This window comes from Neopelma chrysocephalum, unplaced genomic scaffold (genome assembly GCF_003984885.1).
Source record: "Neopelma chrysocephalum unplaced genomic scaffold, ASM398488v2 Primary Assembly neopelma1_101140, whole genome shotgun sequence".
Taxonomy (NCBI): domain Eukaryota; kingdom Metazoa; phylum Chordata; class Aves; order Passeriformes; family Pipridae; genus Neopelma; species Neopelma chrysocephalum.
Window position 1 is genome coordinate 636 of NW_020926722.1, and position 18221 is coordinate 18856.

The window sequence follows — 18221 nt, forward strand, 5'->3', positions numbered from 1 at the left end:
CAGGCATTGGAATGGTCTGCCCAGGGAAGTGGTGGATTCTCCGTCCCTGGCGGTTTTTAAGATGAGGCTGGATGTGGCACTTAGTGCCGTGGTCTGGTAACCACCGCGGTGTTGGACTGAGGGTTGGACTTGATGATCTCGGAGGTCCCTTCCAAACCAGCTGATTCTATGATTCTATGTTATACTTTTAAAACCCTGGAATGCAATTATTCTGATGTAATGTGAAGCTACTGGAGAACCTAGTCAATTTTGTACTTGTACATCCTTATATATTTCATCTATAACATTTCACTTTCCTTAAAGTACATAAGTGATTTCCCAACTTGCTTCCAGAGAACTGCAAAAGGTGTTTAATGGCTGTCCAGTACAGCAGAACAGAAACAGCGACAACACACTAGCCACCTGCCAGCCCAGGTGCATCACCATGGCTGTTATCAAAATGTTCCCAGGCACAATTCAGTGAGGTGATAAGGTGTATAGCACTACAAGAAGCAGTGAAAGCAAAAAACAGCCACTAACAAGCTCTCTTTAATCAGTGTGATATTAATAGGGAGCCTGTTATCTTTGTAGGCTTATTTACTCCGTCCATGTTTAGAAGCTTCCTCATGAAATGGTCAACAATCTTCAGGAACTGTAAGTGCACATTATTTATGGAGAAAAACCACAGAGTAAAACTACAGTATCTGTCTCTTACTCCTGCTTTAATCAGCCAATGTCTGTTTGAGCTTTGCTCATAGTTTTTTTAGTTTTTATTTTAAACACAACCTTATTGTTTTGAATATTTATGTATCTGAGGATACTGATCTGAGCACAAACTGAACTTTGATTCATTAGAGCTCAAATACACAAGAAAGATCTTGCAGGGACTAATGCCAGCATTTATTCTGTTATGCATGGAGAGTATGACCTTTCAAAACCCTCCCCATTTCGTTTACTGGAAGGTAATTTCATACTTTTTGCAAACAGAATTTCTGCCAGCCACACAACTAACGTAATCATTGCCCATCTGCTCCAGTGTTTCTGTGCAAATATGATATTAGAGAAGTTATCTCCTTTTTAAGTAATCCAGGCTATCCTGGCATTTATCTATGTTTATTATGGGTTTGCATATCAGAGTTATATCTTTTTCTTTTGCTGCTGCAAAGGCGTAATTCTTCTTGTCTGGCCCTATCTGTGCCTATATATTTTTACTGACATGTGTCTTTCAACTGTTTTTGGGGGATCCAGAATGTTTGCAGAGATGTCAGTAGCTGGGTAACCTGCTTTACATACAATATACCAGAAACCTGTAAAGAATTTCAGTTTCTTTGATTCCTGTCATCTTGGGAGTGCATTCCCTAGAAGGCCGACATCACACAGAGAGTGCATGTCCTTGGGAAAAGACCTCGTTGATCCCTGAGTAGTGACAGCCACGTTAGATATTGCTTCTCATAAATGAACCAGAGTGCATCCTGATCCCACCTTGGTCTTCCTCTGGTACCTTCATCTTTCTTCACCCTTTCCATTTTCCTCACTGGTCACCTACTGGAATACTGTGCAGGGAAATCACTCCCGTTCAGTAAAACACAAATGTAATCCTGGCTGCCTTCCTTTCCATTTCGCTTTCTTGGACAGGAATTATCTTCTAACTGAAAGTCTTTTTCCTTCCTTTCCCAGGCCATTCCTCAAATGTTCATTGCTTTCACTTGGAGTGGGAGTGCAGTGACCACCTGCACTGGTCAGCTCTCTGCAGTGCTCCATTGCCTTTGTTGACCAGATGTCATGGTTTAACCCCAGCCAGCAACCAGGCACCATGCAGCCGCTCGCTCACTCTGAACTTCAGCTCAAGTGCAGAGTGAAGTTCCAGGCTGTCCAGTACAGCAGAACAGAAACAGCAACAACACACTAGCCACCTGCCAGCCCAGGTGCATCACCATGGCTGTTATCAAAATGTTCCCGGGCACAATTCAGTGAGGTGATAAGCTGTATAGCACTACAAGAAGCAGTGAAAGCAAAAAGCGGCCACTAACAAGCACTAGACTCTAATATACAGACAGGAAAGTGAGCCCTATGGCAAGTACAGGAGCCTGCTCATTACTAGCTAAACAACACTTACAGATATAAATTCAGTCTAGCACATCCCAATCAGATCTCTCATTATTTCAAACCCTTTGGGCCCCATGTTGGGTGCCAAAAAAGACTTGATTTAACCCCATCCAGAAATCAAGCCCCAGGCAGCCACTTGCTCATTTCCCCGCCAGCAGGATCAGGGAGAGAATTGGAAGGGTAAGAGCTAGAAAACTCAGAGTTGAGATAAAGACAGTTTGATAGGGAAAACAAAGGCTACACAAACAAGGAAAGCAAAACAAGGAATTAATTCACTGCTTCCCACAGGCAGGCATGTGTTCAGTCATCTCCAGGAGAAGAGGGCCCCATCATGCATGATGGTTACTTGGAAAGACAAGTGCCATCACTACAGATGTCCTTTTCTCCTTCTTTCCCCCATTTTATATACTGAGCAAGAATGTCATATGGTATGGAATATCCCTGGGGTCAGTTTGGGTCACCTGTCCTGGCTGTGTCTCCTCCCAGCCTCCCATGCACCCAAAACTTCCTTGCCAGCATGGCAGTAAGAAAGCAGAAAAGCCCTGCTCAGCAGTAACAAAAAAATCACTATATTATCAACCCTGTGTTCAACACAATCCAGAACAGAGTCTCATACCAGCCACTGTGAAGAAAGTTAACTCTACCCAAGCCAAAACCAGCACACCAGACCTCCATAAACTGTTAAAGGCACTTAGACACTCATCTCCCATGGAAGCAGAAGCTTATACTGTCACCATCTAGAGTGGGTGGGCAGTGCTAGGTAAAGGGGCTTCAATTTATATGTGCCAGATTTAGTATTTAAATCTGCAGCAGACTCATCCTCATGGTTCACATGACTGTCTGCCGTTTCCATACAGTCTGTTTAGAAGAAAACTGTCTTCTAGAGGACTGTTCTACCAGTAAAGCAAAAGTTCAGTTGTTCAGTTTCTCCTGGCTCATTCTGAAGCTACAGCATTACAGAAACAAGTTTTTAGGAAAAACCAAATTTCCACATCCAAAGAGTAGTGGTGAATGGTTCAATGTACGAATGGAGACTAGTGATGAGTGGTGTCAGTCAGTGTTCCAAATTGGGACCAGTACTGTTAAATACTTTCATCAGTGGCATAGACAGTGGGGGCGAGTGCACCCTCAGCAAATTTGCAGGTAACCCAAGCTGAGTGGTGCCGTTGACAGTCCTTAAAAACTGGATGTCATTCAGAGGAAGCTGGACAAGATTGAGAAGTGATCTCATGGGAGTCTCATGAGGTTCAACAAGGCCAAGTTGAAGGGGTGGGGCAGGTATCTGGGGTGGGGCAAGTATCTGGGATACTTGCCAGTATCTGGGCAAGTATCTGGGGTGGGGCAAGTATCTGGGATGCAACAAACCAATATAGGCTGAGGGAGGAAGGGATTGAGAGCAGCCCTGCTGAGAAGGTCTTGGGGTGCTGGTGGATGGAAACCAACACGAACCAGCAATGTGTGCTTGCAGCCCAGAAAGACAACTGTATCCTCTACTCTGCTCTTGTGAGGCACCACTGTGATGGTGTGCTCCCCACCCTGCCTTTTTCTGCTTGAGCAATAGCCACCAGTGATGGTCGTGATGCCTTTGTCTGTCTTACAGATAACAACAGAATAGTTAAGGGCCATAAATCTTGCTCAATGCTAAGGGCAGTAAGTCTTGCTCAACAGCTCAAGGGTAGTTGAGCATGCAACAACACAAAATACGGCTGGCATGTAGGTATGACTATAAGTCAACCATCTTATTCCACGAACAGCAGACAGCCCAGGGCCCATTGAACTGTCCTGCATGGCAGCAGACTGCATACCAGGATCTTCCCTTGAATAGGAAATGCCTCCCAAGGTTACTCCTTGTGGCTGAGAGATTCCTTGCTGCAACAGATTCTTGGTAAGTGATTAATAGCATGCTAAACTTTGAAATCATAGCTAAGTGATATAAAGGATTGATTGTGCACAGATAATCTTCTAGACATAAACCATTGACCAAGTCTGGAACTAAGTCAGAAGGGAATTTAGAAAGCAAGGGGATCCTTTCTGAACCTCATCACTCAACAGGAGGGTGGACCTGACAGTTTTGTCCTCTATGCAGTAAAAAGTCATGTGTAACTTGCCATTAAACCTCGTTACATCACTGTCACTTTTAGTATCAGGCTTTGTTAAATTGCTGGTTTATATCAATAAATATATTGGTGCTTCTCTCTTATGAGCAAAGTGCATCACTTAATCTGTCATACCTCCTGGAATACTGCAGTCAGCCCTGAAGTCTCAGCACAGGAGAGACACAAACCTGTTGGAGTGAGTCCAGAGGAGGCCCACAAAAAAGATCAAAGTGATGGAACAACTCTTCTGTGAGGAAAGACTGAGGGAGCTGAGCTTGTTCAGCCTGGAGAAGAGAAGATTCCGGGAAGACCTTGTTGTGGCCTTTCAATACTTAAAGAAGTCTTACTAGAAAGATGGGGGCAGACTTTTTAATAGGATCTGTAGCAATAGGACAAGACGTAATGGTTTTAAACTAAAAGAGAGTAGATTCATACTAGATATAAGAAAGAAATTTTTTACAATGAGAGTGTTGAAGCATGGCAACAGGTTGCCAGAGGGGTATTAGATGCCCCAGCCATGGAAACAATAAAGATCAGGTTGAATGTGGTTCTGAGCAGCCAGGTCATGTTGAAGATGTCCCTGGTCATTGCAGAGAGCTTGGACTAGATGACCTTTAAAGGTCCCTTCCAACCCAGGCTGTTCTATTTCAAATCGCTTTGAGATCTGATGCTTAAAGGGAATGGCTTGAGTTAAAAAAATCAATAAACAAAAGACCAAGAAACCAACCTATTCTTCCTTATTGGGAGGACTGTTAATTAATGTGAAACAGGACCTCAAGAGACAGGCAGACCAAAGGAGCAATTATTTTTGGCACAGCAGTGCACTGTTTTTCCTCTCCTAAAGATTCCTTGAACATCTGTAATTACCTGTCTTTCTTTCTCGGTTTTGTGATTGCCCTCTCAGAAAGTTCTTGTTGCACAAGATATGCAAGAGAACATAGCTCTGGTGAGGGATCAGCAGGGTAATTCTCTGTTACAGGAAAATTGGGTCAAGTGTGCATCATATTATTTATGCTTTCATTTAGAGCGTAATAGCTGTCTCTGAATGGGATCTTCTCTGTGATTTTGAAAGTTCAAAGGGGCTTTTTGATTCATCTCTTGGTTTTCAGTTGGGTTTTTTTGGTCATTCTGGAAAATAGATGGGAGATTAATATTAGTTAGAAATGCCATTTCACTTGACACCTTGAAGCTTTTCTACAGCTCTCAGGAGATCTTAAATAATTTGAACTTTGCTCAATATTTTGGTATAATAAGGGAAAATAACTTTTTTGAAAGCTGTTTAGACTTCAGTCTAAAGTCTGTAGTTTTGGTCATAGGCAATTACAAGGTTATGACATTTTGCACTTTAACTGTATCAACACTGAATGTTATGAATATTTTTATTTTATCTTCAAAGAGAAACTTTTTTCCCCCCATAGGACAGACCCAGTTCTTCAAGGCAGCATAATGTGATTTCTTAGTGATTTTTGAATGCAGCAGTGGGAGTGCTTGTCCTCAGTCCTCAGTCCAGCCTCTGTCACATCCCTAAACATGCCTTGGTCCAGAAAAAGCCCCCTCCACAGACTGGGAGGGAAAACAGCCAGTGAACTTCTGACACTGTGGGAAGCCATAGGCTCTTTTGTTTTATGTAGTGTGTTGTATAGTAAAACCACTGTACAGGTATCAGATGACATCTGAGCTGTAAGATTCATGGTTACAAGCAATGCCAAAAGTCAAACTTGCAGAATTGTTGCATCTTTTGCCTGAGACCCCTTGACCACTTCCTTCAGGGTGACTGCTGAACTACATGAACAAAAGGGAGGCACCTGGATCTTCCCCTTCACTATTTATCTCAAAGCTGCATGCAGGCTTTTACTTACCCATCTTGCTTCTGTCCCAAAGTCCTTATGCTCTGTGGCAGACCTCTGTGGGGTGCTGGTGCATGTCCCTGTGAGGCTGTATTGTGAGTCTTACCAATCTTAAAGAAAAATTAGTCTGGGTTTGCCTGGCAGAAGGAATTATCTCTGCAATTTCAGATTATGGTGGACACAGCTGGGCCATTTCTGTTCTATTGCCCTCTCTGCAAATCTGGCACAGAAAGATATTTCTTTATTGTTGTCTACTCCTGAAAAGCATTGAGTTTGACCATTGTCAGACCATCATAGGATTAGAAAGGACATTGGTCAGTAGTTCATTCCTCTGCCACAGGTTAGGATGAACTGTGTCTATACCATTACTGAAGAAATCAGAAGTTACTACTACTCGCCTTTTCTTAAGACTTACGTGAAGAGATGGGCACTTCCTTTTTGTGTTCTCTCCCATGTGAATGTCGTTGTTTCACCCCAGCTGGCAACTAAGCACCACATAGCTGCCAGCTCACTTCCTGCTGGTGGGATGGTGGGGAGAATAGAAAGGGCAAAAGAAATAGAAAAGGACAAAGAAACTTGTGGGTTGAGATAAAGACGGCTTAATAATTAGAAAGACACTTAAAAAATTTTAAGGGAAAGAAAAAGAGTAAACCAACAGAGAGAGGAAAATAAAACCCAAGAAAAACAACCATTGCAAACGAAAACAATTGCTCACCATCAACAGACCAATGCCCAGCCAGTCCCTGAGCAGCAACCCCCGCCACCAGCCTCCCCCCAGTTTTTATTGTTGTGTATGATGTCTTATAGCATGGGATATCCCTTTGGTTAGGTACAGTTAGCTGTTCCAGCTTTGTCCCCTCCCAACTCTTTGTGCACTTGCATCCTGCTTGCTGGCACAGCAGTGTGAGAGGCAAAGAATACCTTGATGCTGTGTCAGCACTGCTCAGTGGTAACTAAAACATCAGTGGGTTATCAGCATTATTTTCAGCACAAATTCAAAACACAGCACCATACATTTCTTCATACTATGAAGAAATTTAACTCTATCCCAGCAAAAACCATTACACTGAACTCGGAATTTTTGGAGCAACTTCTGCCTAACTGTACTTGATCAGAACCTTCTATCCCTTCGCGTCCAGCTTCTTTATGTACAGGGAACAAATATAATCACACCTTTTACTTTGGGCTCTAGCACAGAAGACATTTTTCCCCCCGGCACAGCAGAAATTTCCAAATATTCCCAACAGTGTCTGAATTCTGTTGGTAGACTCCCACTGACTCTACTGGGAAAAGGGAAGGGTAAATAAAAAACTTTGGAACCTGACATTTTGAACTTACTTGCTGGGGAGAACTGTGGATTTATAAGGAAGATTGTAGCCAGAAAGAGGGATAAACTGTCATTTGGTGGGTAAGTGCACTTTAGGACTTTGATAGTAGACACTCATCTAGCTGATAGGTTTACAAACTTCAGCAGGGAATCCAGAAGCTAGAAGTAGGCGTGAGGAAATATGAGCTTCAGATGGCTGAACAACAAATGCAGAGATTAAGGAGTGGGAAGAAGTCCTACCTACCAGTAAATAAGAGGAAATGACAAAGCTGGGTGGCATCAGTCCTCTCATGTTTTGCAGGCTGCAGATGGGTACTTCTGTGTACCTGCGGTTAAAAAGAAGTGAACAGCAACTGGGTAAAGAGGTACTAACTTCTTCAATTACCTCTTCTTGCTTACAGCCCTTGTCCAGGAAGGGTAGAGCGTGGGCATGAGTCCCTTCAGCTAAGTGGCTGCATAAGCATGGGCATGAGTCCCTTCAACTGAGTGGCTGCATAAGGATATCAAAGACGCTGTCAAGAGGGCAAGCACAAAGGAGCTTGGCTCTGCAGCCTAGCAGCTAGGGTGTTAATTTGGGAGGTGAAAATTATTTATTCTGGTTCTGAATCAAGACTAAGATGCTTTATCTGAAACAGCTAAGGACTCCAATAGCAAAATAAGTCAATGTAGATGGTACAAACTCTTCCTAGTGATGCCCTGATAACTAGATGTGTCAGATGACTTGGACCCTCATTATGTGAGCAATTTATTAGCTCCAGCTAATGGCTGAAAATATGTGTCACCATCTTCTGTGCCCGCAAAGCTAAACTAAATGAATGTTATCGGTTCTGTGTTTTGAAATAATCCACACGTGTCTGTGCTCTGGGCTTGTTAAAACAGATTGAATTCATAGGAGTGTCTAGTGTGTCTTTCTAGAACCTCATAGGCTTGCTAGAATGTGATGCTTACTTTTTCATCTTATTTTTGTTTGTGAACAGGATGGCAACAATGTAGCTCAGGGATCTTTTAAGTTTCAGATAAAGGTATCTTGTCAGTTCACCTTCCAGGCTGCTGGGTGAGCAAGTTTGGGTTTCTTTGTTTGTTGGTTTGGTTTTGTTTTTAATTAAATTTATCTGTTAAGTCCCAAAAGTTCATTGAAATCCTGAGTTATATCTTGAAATCATTATTTGGATGTAGTCTGTGTTGTCTTCCTATTGATAATGGTACATGAACACATGCTTTGTACGATATTTTTAATCAGAAAACAAAAATAATCTTTGTTGAAGTGCAGCACAGAGTACAGAAAATAAAAGAGTCATCGCATGCTGGTATCTACACCTTGGAATTACTTATTTAGTCATTTTTTCTACTCCTATTACTAATGTGTTTTGGAGCCTCACTTCAACTTTCTAGTTTTCACAGAACTCTGTTGACAAGCTTTAAGTTTAGGTGTTCCTGCTTGAGCAGGGGAGTTAAACCACATCTTCTGCAGAGGTCCCTCCCAACATGAACTATTCTGTGATTCTATGAAAACTTGCATTTCCCACAACTTTTGTTGACATGCCAATTAGTAATGCTTGCAGGGAAGCAAGACCTGGTGTGCGGAAGAGTCACCAATAGTCTTTCTTCTGGGCTGTTGTTCCGTGTGTTGGAGATAGTGCTGTTAAAAATTACAAATAAATACTGAAACTGTACCCTGAACTGCAAAAGACTGATGTGGATCTTAGTTTACTTTGCTAGAAGCCTATAACGCATAGTACATCTGAGGAATTCTTCTGTTAGTGAGAAGCTCTGTCTCTTAGTCTGCCCACTTCTTAGTCCCAGAGGTATCTCTACTGTGCAATGCTTATCTACATAAGCATTTATATGTTGACTGATTGCTTTTTTTAACTGAAAATATGAATGTGTGTACTTGGTGTATCTGAGATCCTGCAAGGATTATTTAATTCGTTTGTCTTTAGCAAGGATTATTTAATTCTTTGAGTTTAGTTATCTCTCTTTTGGCTAACATTAGCCATTTGCCATTCCTGATCTCATGTATCTTTGGGATGTGTGTGCATTCTTCTGTGTGTGAATGTATGTGAAATTTCTTAAAATAGGTAAATATGTTAATGCTACCTACAAGACTGACAAAGCAACCTGCACATTTGGCTAGTTAGAGACTCCCGTCAGTAATACGTGTGTATATTGAGAACGTATGCAGGATCACTCTCGAGGAGAAAAGACAATGCAGAAAGAATCACGTCTTGCTGATACCACCTAAGGAGTCTTTCTGCTGTGCCTTTTGCAACCGGACTTGTCTATCTCGCATTGGCCTTTTTAGCCGCCAGCGCGCTTGTAGCAAATGTGGGTAGAGCCCTCCCCAAATCTTTGTTTGCGAAGCCCAGCCATGATGATGATGACATGTGTATATTTAAACAGAGTTATATGGTTGTCTCGCCACTTGCGTAAGACACTTGCGAATTGCCAGAAGATGCAATTTCTGTGAAATCTTGTTTGCTGTCTGTTATCCTGTAACAGCTGACCAATCTGCAGCTGAGGGCTGCTAACAGGTTTATAGGGACTGGGAAGAAAAACAGCTTTTCTTAAAGAAACAGTGTTGAGTTTATTGAGCTGTTAGTCGAAGCCTCAGGCTACAATTTGTTAGCTGTCAAATAGAGAGCTTCTGATTTGCTTATTACTGTTTTGGTTGCAGGCTAGATTAAAATGTACACAATTTATTTTTGCATTAGAAATCTTAATTGTTCAATAATTTAATACTGGAGAAAGTATAAATGATCTGCTCTTGAATATTAAGGAAAGTCAGCGAGGCGTGCAGCGGCGGCAATGGTGAGTTCCACGGCTGAGGGTTGATCAAAGGGTGCAGGGGGTTCCTGGTGCTGGGGACACAAGGCAGGGCAGAGAGCTCCTGCCTGCAGATGGCAGCTCTCGTGAGAGAGGCTTATGCAGATCAGGCCTTGCCAGGAGCAACTGTGGGAGATTGAAATGGCTCTGGGAAGTGCTGCAACCAGGATGGGCAGATGGGGATTGAGCGGGCAAACAGGGATTCAGAGGCCGCAGCACAGGGATTGAGTGCAGCAGCTTGCACGGAAGGGCACGTGAGAAGGGCTGTGCACCCTGCTTGTAAGCCCACAGCCCAGGGAACTGCTCTAGATCTCTGCCATAATGGTGGGCCCTTGCCTCAGATATAAAGCCAGGGTTTCTACAGAGAAAGTCCCTGAGATGTCTGATGCTTCCATGCAGATGGAACTGGTAAGGAAGGAGACTTCAGTACAGACAGTAGATTGCAATGAGTTCCCAAACCCTTCTCCCAGACTAAAAGTAAGTACCTGCAAACACAGGCATGTTGCATTAGGTGTCTGAGTTGCAGGAAACAGTAAAAAGGCTGCACAGTATTAGAGGGGCTGAGACAGAGATAGATAAGTGGTTTCAGAACCATACACCTCTCACAGACACCACAGAGAATGAGGCATCATTGGCCCTGGTAACCCACAAAAGTCGGACTCTGCTTCATTCCCCACCCTCCAGCATTACAACCAAAACCACATATGAAGGTTTAACAGCTGTAGATACCCATGAGCAAGATCTACAAGGAGAAACTGTACCAACAGTGCACAGTGGATACCACAAAAAAAAAAATGAAGAGTGCTTGAAGTGGGTGATGCTCTGTTAAGGGGCATTGAGGAACCCATCTGCTGGCCTGACAACAGGACATTCTTTGATGACTATAGACAGCTCAGGAAGGGTTAGAGTTAGGATTAAGGTTGCCCTGTTTAGAAGAGACAAGACAATCTTTGGTAGCAGGCTGGACAACGTGGTGAGGTTGACTTTAAACTGGAGGACTATGAGTGTGGGTCCAAAGTGGCAACACTCATGCCATTGCAACCAACTGGGTAATAAGTCAGGCCAACCAGAGCAGTGACAAATTTTCCTTATCTAACTGCCCAGATGAGAACCAGAAGACAGCCACCTCACACCTCAAGTGTGTGTTTACCAATGCATGCTGCTTGGGGAACAACCAGGAGGAACTGGAACTCCATGCATCAGTCAGAAAGTTATGATATCGTAGGAATAACTGAAACATAGTGGGACAATTCACATGACTGGAGTATTATGACAGATGGCTATTGACTGTTTCGTAAAGACAGGAAGAGAAGAAGAGGAAGAGGAGTCATGCTTTATGATAAGGAGAACCTGAATATACAGAAGTCAACTACAGTGACTGTTGAAGTCCTATAGCATACCTCTGGATCAAGATCAGAGGGCTCATCTCCAAGGAGGATCTTGTGGATGGCATCTGCTACCAACCTGCAAACCAGGATGATAAGGCTGATGCAATATTTGAGTCACTTAAGCAAGTTTCAGGTCAAAGGAACCTGGTTCTTTTGGGTGACTTCAACTACCCAGAGATTTGTTGGAAGGACAATACAGTAGCTCACGTTATCCATCATGTACCTGGAATACATAGAGGACTGCTTCCTTATTCCTGCCAACCAGGAATGAGGCACTGCTGGACTTGCTACTCACAAACCAAGAAAACCTGCTTTGTAATTCCTTGTAGTGTTTTATTGTTATATTGCAATGTTAGTGATAGCCTTGGTTACAGTGATCCCAGTATTGTGGAGTTTGGGATCATGTTATGCATGCTGAAGGTTAGTACCAAGATAAAAGGTTTAGATTTTAGAAGAGCAAACTTTAGCTCACCCAGAACTCACTTGAGAGGGATTATGTAGGAAGCTTCCATGGAGGATAAAGAAGCTAGTGGGTGCTAGGAGTTTTTCAAGAATGCTGTCTCAGAAGCACAAAAACAGTTCATCCCCTCTAAAGGAAAGCGAAGTAGGTGCAATAAGAGACCCCCTTGGCTTAACTGAGAGCTTCTGCATTTGCTCAAAACCAAAAGAGACGCATACCAGAGATGGAAAAGTGAATGAATACCCATTGAGGACTACAAGAGCATTGCCAGGGTGTGCAGAGATGCAGTTAGAAAAGCAAAAGCTCAGCTCGAATTGAAATTGGCCAGAGATGCCAAAAAACACAGCAAAGGGTTCTTCAGGTATGTAAACAACAAGCAGAAACAGAAGGGAAATATTGGCGAGGAGAGGTGAATTAGACACCAACAATACTGAAAAGGCAGAGGTTCTCAATGCTCTCAGTGCTCTCAGTGCTCCGTCTTTACCAGCACTGTTGGACCTCAGGCCTTGGGAACAAAACTCCAGGTTGATGAGAACACAGACCCACCACCAGTGAATGAAGAGCTGGTGTGTGAACTATTACCTTGACCCGTACAAATCAGTGGGCCCTGCCAATATCCACCCAAGGGTGTTAAGAGAGCTGGCTGATGTCATTGTGAGGCCACTCTCCATAAGCTTTGAGAAGTTGTGGAGACTGGGGGCAACTCAGAAGGCTGAAAGAAGGCTAGTGTCACCTGCATCTACAAGAAGGGCTTAAAGGAGGCTCCAGGAAATCATAGGCCCATCAGTCTTACTTCAGTCCCTGGGAAAGTTATGGAACGAATGCTATCAGATGAAGCACATCATTGGAAAAAGCCAGCACGGGTTCACCAAGGGCAAATTGTGTTTGACAAAGCTGATCGCCTTCTGCAACAAAGTAACCTGTTCAGTCGATGTGGGACAAGTGGTAGACATTGTCTACCTGGATTTCTCCAAGACTTTCAGTACAGTTTCCCACAGCCTCCTTATAGAGAGACTGATGCCTAGAGGAGGAGTCCATGTTGTGGATGGGAACTGACTGACAGGCTACACCCAGAGGTGGGTGGCAAATAGCTCCTTTTCAAACTGGGAACCTGTCACAGTGGAGTCTCCCAGGGATCAATATTTGCCCCAACACTGTTTAATGTCTTCATGAGTGATCTGGATGATGGGATCAAGTGTACCCTGATTAAGATTGCTTCCCCCAAACTGAGTGGAGAAGTGGACACTTTGGAATGGAGAGCCACCCTGCAGGAAAACCTGGACAGGCTGGAAGAGTGAGCTACCGAGAACCTTATGAAGTTAATGAAGACCAAGTGTAAGATCTTGCACATGGGAAAGCATAATCCGGGAGTGCAACAGAGGCTGGGATTTAGTCAGCTGTTGAGGAGAAACTCTGGGGGAAGGGACCTGGGGGTCTAGGTGGACAAGCAGTTCGATGTTATGCACAGTCTGCTGCAGCAAAGAAAGCCAGCAGGATCCTGGGTTGCATCAACAAGGGCATCAGCAGCCATGATAAAGATGTCATTATTCCACTCTACTCAGCACTTGCCAGGTAACACCTGGAGTTTTGTGTTCAGATTTTGTCCCTATTATACAAAAAAGACATGGACAGGCTGGAGAGGGTCTGGAGAAGGGCCACTAAGATGATCCAAGGACTGGGAAGCCTGCCATGTGAGGAAAGGCTGAAAGAACTGGGTTTGTTCAGCCTTGAGAAAAGAAGGCTTAGGGGAGACCTTTTCACCATGTTCCAGTGTTTAAAGGGTGGCTACAAAGAAGACAGAGACTTGATTTTTACAGTCAAGTGGAAAAGACAAGGGGTAATGGGTACAAGTTACTCCTGGGATGATTCCGGTTGGACACAAGATGAACATTTTTCCCAATGAGAACAACCAAGCATTGGAATAATCTCCCCAGGGAAGTGGTGAATTTCCCAATTTTGGACATTTTTAAGATTCAGATGGACAGGGTGCTGTGCCATCTGGTCTAGACAGTGCTTTTGCAAAGAAGGATTGGACCAGATGATCCTTGAGGTCCCTTCCAACCTGGTATTCTACGATTCTGTGAAAATGCTTGTTATATTTACTGTAAAGGCTACACATGGCTTTTTCCAATTGTTCAAGGCTAGTTTTACCTTTTTTTTTTTTTAAGTGTACCTATTTATGCACAGTTAGGTTCCATTTTTTTTAAAAAAATAGCAGCTTAAACACCCCAATTTAAGCCTTGATACCAGATACAGTTACTCAATAGTGGAATTGTCAGGGAAACTTTTTTAAATAGCTCAATGCAACGTCATGAATCAGGAATAGAGAAAGTGGGGATTTTACAGGATGTGGTATTTCTTTATGAGAAGCTGTAGTTCAGAAAAGGAAACTGAAAGTCCTATTTCACATCTGAGATTAAGTGTATGGTAAAAAGAATTAATGGCATCCCTGCATACATGAAAAGGAATACTGAGTAGGTACAGGGAAATTATTCTTCTACTGTTCTTGCCAGTGAAAGTGGTTTTATATAACTTTAACCATCTAAATTGACCTGATTTTCCCACTGCAGGCTTTTTCTCTAATGTCTTTGGAGAAGAAAGCTATATGGCTAGCACAGATGATGTGCCTAACAATAGGTGGCTCAGGCTAAATGAGTTGAACCCTATTCATGGGCCAGCAATGTTCAGACTTCGTGCAAGGCATATAGCTTCCAGATTCCGCCTCTAAGAAGTTAAGAGAAATCCTCTTGTGCTCTGTCCTTTCTTTATCATTCAGATTTTAGGAAAATTTGGCAGAGATCTTCATACTATTATGTCGTGTCTTCTCTTCTACCTGTTGATCATCAGAAAAATGGTTGCTTTTCTCCATGTTCAAACTGTGAGCAATGGCACCAGACTCTCCACAGTTAGACTAAATGGGGCAGGGCCTGGACACTTTATTGTTTCAGGGTCTCAGGAAATTCATGCAGATAGCTTTGCATCATTTACTGTCATATAAAAGGCTTATTTTTGCAATCATACATGAGATTGGTACTGAAGTGGGGAAAAAAAATCCAAGAAAAATAATGTAGAGGTCAGGAGCTGCTCTTCCCTTTCCTTCTGTTCCTCCTGCCTAGCCCCATAGTGCAGAGCACTGGAAAGTAATGAAAAGAACTTGGGTTTGTCACACATATTACTCTTTGTGGTGGCACCCTTTTTCTCCCTATGGATTAGTATAGCTCCTGGATAGCAGAACCCTGCCATGCTTGGTGTCATTATCATTGCTATAACAATAACAAAAACAGGGATAATAACAGTGTACTGGAAAACTTCATAGCTGTAGAGTGAAAAAGGTAAATAATGCTCCCTCATTCAATGACACACAAATATCAATTACCTGTAATTACGTACAAAGCTAATTTTTCAGATTTGACTGATTGAAAATTGTTTTGCCCAGGAGACAGTGCCTTTTCTTATTTGGTTTTCACGATAATGCAGAATGAGATATTTGTGTTACCACCTCCTAGCTTGTCAGAGCACTGCTTCAGTGAAGAAATAACTTCTAGTGATTTGTGTAGTAATCCTTCTTGTGTCCTGATGGAAACAGGGAACCTACAAGTATTTTAGTCTTAATATCTACTTGGAACTAAAAACCTTTCAAAAGACTTTTTTTCCCCCCTTTTTCTCTGTGTTATCTCTGAAAGAAATCCAGTCCCACAGGTACTTCACTCATGCATATTTTCCCATGAAAAGAGAGGAAAAACTTGATTGAAATAATGAACTCTAGGCAAATAAATAGATATTTTCCTATATCTAAGTCTTGGCAGGTGGTTTAAAAACCGGGGGAAATATGTACGTATTTTATTGATGAACAAACCAAAGGTTTGGTTCAGAGGTGGATACTGTAATGACATTGAAGGCAAAACAAATGTAGTGCCTCCAATATGACAGGTCTTCGTTTCCCTTTTGAACTTTTTACTTTAAAGCTTAGAGGAAATATGATGAAACTTGATGACGAACCAACTTAAAATTCAGTTATAAATAGGCTTCCTATGTTAGTAACAGACTTAATCTGTTATTGCTACATGTGCTTCCATACTTAGTTCCTATTTCTCTTTCTGGTGTTGCTCAGAGGGATTGAGCAATCATTTGGGTTTATTAATATACTCCAGCTATGATGAGACTAGTGCAAGTCACCAGCACTCAGGCAACGCACTGGTAAATATAAACAAGTCTTACCTTCTGAACCAATGACATTAACAACACTTTCTTTGTCCTGCACTAGTGTTTGCATTGTTCCTATTGTGTTTGGGTCACTGGTGTTCAGATTGGTTTAGCTTGCATTGATGTTAATGGCCACAGATATGCAGGATTCATTTCAATATTATACCAATACCTAACCAATACCTCAAAATATGGCTTAGCATCTGTTGTTTCCAGATGCTAATAGTGAAACTATAATGGAGGTTCCATGGTGCATTCCTAGTTCACCTGATGAACCCACATTCTGTTCTGCCAGGGAATGTTAATGGTGCCAGTACTAACAAGGTGTTCTTTAGACCAGTGTAAAACATGGAGATTATCAAGTCAGTACGAAACTAGCCATCTTGTGAATCAGCCTCATAATGATATCAGAGAAGTGGGTTAATTAAATTAAGAAATCATTAAATAACTCCCCAAACCCTCAGAATACAGAAAAGTGAGTGACTGAGATTTTCAGCTATGAAATGCAGAGAAGAATTTGAGTTTTTCAGAGCAGGTTATGAAGCTATTCAGTGTCAGAATAAACTGTTTATTCTCAGCACAATGTTTTGTTGCAGTCTTTTTGGAAAGAGCTGGGTCCCACAACCAGGAAAAACGTTAACCATATATGAATGCAACCCTGTGTATCCATTACAAACTCAGAAGAGGAGAAGGATGAGTTTGGGTGGTTGGGGTGAAATCAGATGAGGGAGAGTGAAAAAGGCATCTAGCAGAGACTACTGGACAAGTTTATAAAGAGTTTGTGCTTTGTATTCACAAATGATGCCTTCAATAAATGGATGGGTCTTTAAACACTAGTTCAGATTTCTTGATATTAAGAACAAACCAAATTGAGCTGTTAATTTAAAGACAGAGTCTTTTAAATCATATCCTTAAAACAGTAATTTTTATGGGCCATTTCATGGCAAGATATCTCCAATTAATTGTTTTGCTGACAGTAAAAAGTTAAATAAGACAGAAATTTTACACTTGTTCTGGTGTGAGACCTGATGACCAAGAATTTACTACTTCAGAGAAGCAGTTTTGAACTTTAGTAGGGGTCACTGACTAATCACATTACTCATTTGCTTTTTTCCTCTGAAAGGCGTTAACATTTTAGCATGCATATTTGAATGAGAAACTGGACAGAATACTATATAAACTTCTTCCACAGACTCAGCCAATTACTCCACTCTACTGGGAAGTTATAAGGTAAGAGTTATATGGCTCACTGGATAACTCTCTAGATGCCAAAGACGTGGTTTATGTTATAGTCAGGAGGTCCTTATTTTTCTACTATTTGCTATTTAAGTGCTAACTTAAGAACAATGCTTAAAAGTACCTTTGTGATAAAAACATCTTTGTTGGGCTTTGCAGCTTTAGCTTATCAATTACATTAAAATAAGAAATAAAAGAATCATAAAAATCATAGACAATTTTGAAAGAACTAAAAGGAAACAATTGTTATAGCATTTCAGAATTTGTATTATTAGTAAAATAGAATTTACTCCCAGAGAGCCAGATTCTGGTCTCCTTATTCTTGCTAGGTGTCTTTTTATCTTTTTCAGTCTTAGTTAATGGATCCGGGAAGTAAATTTTTCAAAGTGTGAATCTGAGCAGTTATTCTTAATTTCACCTTTCAAAACAAACCTCCAAGAAATGATACCTCTGAATAATGTGTGGGGCTGTCAAACAGCCTCATCTCTGCTTCATTGCTGTCAGTCAGTGACTGAGAAGGGCTCTTTGGGACCTTCTGTGGTATGATTGAGATGAGAATCTATCCCACTGCCAAGAATCCCCCCCAAAACCTTTCAACAGGCATCTTCTCCTCTTTGTGGGTTTAAGCAATGCCAGGAGGAGGTGGGCATCCTAGTGAGTTCTAATTGGTTCAGTTGAGCTGATTTTTATCTGACAAGTTCCTTTCCCAGAATGAAGGAAAAAAATCGCTTGTCAATTATATAGTGAGGTATTTAA

The 18221-nt window shown here is 41.9% G+C and overlaps 1 long non-coding RNA gene across 2 annotated transcripts; it reads left to right on the forward strand.

Annotated features, from left to right (window-relative positions):
• Window positions 1-568: 568 nt before the first annotated feature.
• LOC113962061 lies at window positions 569-17459 on the forward strand. 2 transcript variants are annotated; one of them, XR_003532437.1, is made up of 3 exons: window positions 569-633; window positions 3840-3970; window positions 17353-17459. It is a non-coding gene; the product is annotated as an uncharacterized LOC113962061 (long non-coding RNA). The 2 variants fall into 2 exon arrangements; XR_003532436.1 differs by lacking the exon at window positions 569-633 and adding an exon at window positions 1667-1904.
• The last annotated feature ends 762 nt before the right edge of the window (window positions 17460-18221 follow it).